At 36.9% G+C, this 5,000-nt stretch overlaps 1 protein-coding gene across 10 annotated transcripts in view; it reads right to left on the bottom strand.

The window, feature by feature from the left end:
* Grip (Glutamate receptor interacting protein) overlaps positions 1-1,171 on the bottom strand; it is a 54,870-nt gene extending 53,699 nt beyond the window's left edge. For 5 of the 10 annotated variants that reach the window (XM_068381693.1, XM_068381702.1, XM_068381703.1 and 2 more), the window contains exon 1: positions 995-1,120. The gene's annotated coding sequence lies outside the window, so the exon portion shown is untranslated. The other 5 variants (XM_068381694.1, XM_068381698.1, XM_068381699.1 and 2 more) reach the window with 5 other exon arrangements.
* Between the last annotated feature and the right edge of the window lie 3,829 nt (positions 1,172-5,000).

Below are 5,000 nucleotides of genomic sequence, written 5' to 3'. Positions count from 1 at the left end.
TATATATATATACATAAAGATTTCCACGAATACATTTTTGTGCTGACCTAATCATGAAGACTAATAAGAAGAACTGACATAGCCGACAATAGTTCATATATTAAAAAGTCTTCAATTGTTGTAGCAGAAGAAGCAAACTATAACAGTTATCTGTGAATAAATATACCATGATCCAACAGACATTTATAAAACATATTTCACATATGAAGCTTATGTTTCTGTTTGTATTAAGGATTTTAAACATTTGGATTAGAAAATATGCTCAATTGACTATTATGATAATTGGAAGAAATTGAATATAATTACATAAATTGGACTTTGAACATGGAGTAATATATGAATCAATTGTACATGAATTTTTATCTTACTAACACATCTCAAATCCATTTTGCACCAATTGTAATTCTGAAAATCACTGCTTCCTAATAAATATACTGTTCACAATAAAGACAAAATATCAAATGAAATAAAAGGGTAGTTTTGCAATAGCCCATAATGACAGCCTCAGCCATATTGAATTGTTTGGCACTTGTGGTCTTGCATTAACAGGTAAATATTTGTTTTGGATTGAGCTGGCAACACCTCAACTCATTTTCCTTCGCAAAGGAACGTCTTATCAGCAAAGTATATCACCTCACGACTTCATCATGTTCAACCGATGACATAATGTTCCGTTAACAATCACTATTTAACACTAGTTTTAATAAAGTAAAATTCACCCGAATTCTATTATTAATTCTAAATTAATTGCATATATAGTGATTACTTTGAATATAAATTCATTGCATATATATTTTTTATTCCATCAGCAATATCACTATATTCATTATCTATGAATATACGTATAAACACATTTATGTCGTTTCCGGGTTGTCATACCTCAACGAACTGAGAAGTATTAACCACATTACATATTCACGCCATAACAAAAAATCCAAAGCGAATAAACACAATCCATTTGCAAACACAGGTCATCCAAACGCATAACACTAACTTAAGTCCGTTACGCCACTGCCGTAACAATGATGTGACAACACAAGTAGTCTGTATCAGCGATGTCACCGATTGTGTCTTAGCCTATCGACTAAGTGAGAGCCACTGATGGCACCCTGGCACCAGCACTCACTGGCGATCACAGCGGCCGTCCCTTTCACACACACAATACACGCTCATACTTCAGGCATCGCTTTGGAAGTATTAAGGTACCCGGACACATACAAACTCGCACACACAAATGCACGCTGCGACTGTGTGTGGATATAGGGTAAACAATTCCCCACCGTGTCCTAAGGTGGGCGGGAACGCCCACCCATTTGGATGGTCGCACTAGCCACACCACCTTCGAGTCACGAAAAAAAAAAAAAAAAAAAGTCTAGAAAGCTAAATGGCAAGATGGTCTTAGGCTCGCGTTTGGCATTCTCGAGTGGCTGAGCGCCAGAACAGGAATAGTGTTCGTGTTGGTGACTCTTCTTCTGCTCGCTTAGTTAAACCCTGCGACACTTCGCTCTGACCTGCCTCTTTCACTTCCTTTCCCTCTCCCTCAACACGTCCCCCGAACGCTCATTCCCGAAAAGCTCCCACTTTAATACTGAGCCCCTTCGTCGTAAGCTTACCAGCTCCTCCCCTCTAATACAGTAGGTAAAGCTGGCGACATATTAACCAGTTCAGTTGCAAGTGCTCCATTGTTGACAATTTATGTCAATAACAATGGTGGCTCTGCTATAGGTAATAGCAAGTGAGGATAAATGTCTGATGCTTTCCGTACCTGGAGACCTTTCATAAGACTAGGAAAGGCAGATGGGTTGTGGGCTGGGGGGGGGGGGGGGGGGGCGGTGAGTGAGAGAGGTGAAACCACACCTGTCCACCAACGTTATACGGAGCCAAATTTTATGTCCCTCATCTAACCGAATTTATAGCAACAATATGACATCCAAATTTTTTTGTGAAGTTCGACGAGGACCGGTCTCCAACATAATTTTTAATGTACACACAGAGAGAGAGAGAGAGAGAGGAGAGAGAGAGAGAGAGAGAGAGAGAGAGAGGTTCTCCAATGGGTCGAAACTAAAAACATGTAATAACTTGTAGAAACACAAACAATTAAAGAACTTTAATAAAATTTCGTAAATAAAAAAAAAGGCCAAACAAAAAGTCTAGTTCACACTGTTCAAGTCCAGCTAATCTCTTGTAAAGAAACAAACGAAGACTGTAATTATCGTTAGTACAACAAATACCCAAGACCACTACAATCTGTAGTTGTTGCTGATGGCTTACCCCCCCCCCCCATCCCCCACAAAAAAGAAATAACACTTATAAAGACATATTTCAATGGTGAATAGTGTGTGAACTAAGCCTGACAAAACGGGTTTGTTCACTGTGTTTGTCAAAGCAATGAATCACTATAGCACGAACTCGCACCTGTTAAACAGAGGTTGTTGCAGAGTTGGGCTTTACAATCATCATACGTTCCTCTTGAAAAATATCAGATATAAGAAATTGATGATGAGAGTTTTAAAACGTATGTATTAAGGGTTGTCAGTGTATATATATACATACTGTATACACATGCATACACACATATGTGTATATATATATATATATATATAATATATATATATATATATATATATATATATATATATATATATATTTACATATATACATATACATATACATATATATATATATATATATATATATATATATATATATATATATATATATATATATATATACTGTACATATACATACATGCATATATATACATATACATACATACACATATACTGTGTATATACACATATATACATATATACAGTATATATATATGTGTGTGTGTGTGTGAGTGAGCGTGTGAGCACGCGGGCGTGCGTACGTGTTCGAATAACGGCTAATAGTAATAAATAATTCACTCATTTTTGTGTAATTAAATTCATATCTTGTACTTACTGCATACATTATAAAAAGAGGAAAAACCCTTCTCTAGCCATAACAATAACGTCTGCATTATTAGGTTGGCCAGGGCACCAGCCACCTGTTGAGATACTACCGCTAGACGATTACGGGGTCCATTCACTGGCCAGACAGTACTATGTTGGATCCTTCTCTCTGGTTACGGTTCACTTTCCCTTTACCTACACATACACCGAATAGTCTGGCATATTCTTTACAGATTCTCCTCTGTCCTCATACACCTGACAACTCTTGAGATTACCAAGCAATTCTTCTTCACCCAAGGGGTTAACCACTGCACTATACTTCTTCAGTGGCCACTTTCCTCTCGGCAAGAGTAGAAGAGACTCTTTAGCTATAGTAAGCAGCTCTTGTAGGAGAAGGGCACTCCAAAATCAAACCATTGTTCTCTAGTCTTGGGTAGTGCCATAGCCTCTGTACCATGGTCTTCCACTGTCTTGGTTAGAGTTTTCTTGCTTGAGGGTACATTCTGGCACACTATCTATCTTGTTTCTCTTCCTCTTGATGTTAAAGTTTTTATAGTTTATATATAAAATAAATATTATAATGATGTTACTGTTTTTAAAATATATTTTTCCTTGTTTCCTTTCCTCACTGGGCTATTTTCCCTGTTGGGGCCCCAGGGCTTAAACCATCCTGCTTTTCTGACTAGGGTTGTAGCTTAGCAAGTAATAATAATAAGAATAATAATAATAATAATAATAATAATAATAATAATAATGTTACTGAAAATCCACAATTTGCAGGACTAACTCCTCGTTTCCTTGACCAATGAAAGAACAAAAACGTAGAAACAATATTCTCGCAGTCTCCTCTTTCAACATATATACTCTACAGTGCCAATAAACTTTAAGAAAGACAATGACAATATGTAATACGAGAATCTCAGCAGGAGAATCACGCGAGATATCAGATAAAACATTGCAATAAATCTCACTTACGACATAACTTGTGTGTCACAACGTTGGGCTTGTGATGGCCACACTTGGTGACAGCCAACAGGATTTTAGGGCGCATGTAATAACCAACGGTCCATCTCATATTATTTATTCTCTCTCTCTCTCTCTCTCTCTCTCTCTCTCTCTCTCTCTCTCTCTCTCTCTCTCTCTCTGTTTGACCTTTGAATGTTTCTGTGGTCTACTGTCGGGTCAAAGCTTACAATGTTAATCGTTAAAATCATTCATCTTTTTCTTTCAAAACACATAACACAACACTTCTTTTGAATGACAGGAGGAACTGGGCCATTAAACAAACAATTATGTTACGGAATCTACCATTACCAATGTAATTGCTCTCTCGCCAACAAAATATATGAGCACACCACAGGAGCATACGCTAAGAATAATTCACGTTTCAAATTGTTATCCAGTGCCACTCAATATTAAAGGCCTTATATGATGTTTCTCGTAAAGGATTTACGGCTAAGAACATCTATCTCCAATTTCCTCTCAAAGGAATAATCAAATATTCTTAATTCGTGAGCCAATCTACTACGATATACTGTGTATGTTTATATGAAGGTATTATAGTCACGAAAGGAGAAGTGAAAGTATATGATTGGAGTTAGTACTTTCGTCTTTTAAATGACATCATCGAAGTCAAAAAGATAATGTAAATATAAGGATATTGCATTGATAAAGGAGTCCCCAAACGGACGTCCTTCCACTCGCGTCTGTTTAGGTCTTTCTATGCCACTCTATAGACACAAATTTTCTTTGTTTGTCAATTCATCGTCTCCTCTTCTTCCCCTGCTTCTTTTGCAATCTTTAGGGACCCAACTTCTCATTCTAATATCCATCTATTATCTGTCATTCTCATTATATATCCCGCCCATTCCCATCTCTTTATCTTTGTTTGATCTCGTATCCATGTTGCTCTTTTTCTGCCGCTTAGTGTCATTACCCATAATTATTCTTTTCGTAGCTTTGAGTTGAAACTGGCTTATGATCTAAGGCTTTAGCAAGGCTCAAAGTTTCTGATGCAAAAGATAATACTGGTAGGAAAATCTCGTTGAATAGTTTACTTTTCGG

The sequence above is a fragment of the Palaemon carinicauda genome, chromosome 10 (genome assembly GCF_036898095.1).
Source record: "Palaemon carinicauda isolate YSFRI2023 chromosome 10, ASM3689809v2, whole genome shotgun sequence".
Lineage (NCBI taxonomy): Eukaryota > Metazoa > Arthropoda > Malacostraca > Decapoda > Palaemonidae > Palaemon > Palaemon carinicauda.
The sequence above is the reverse complement of the archived record's forward strand: the minus strand, read 5'-3'. Positions and strand labels throughout refer to the sequence as shown.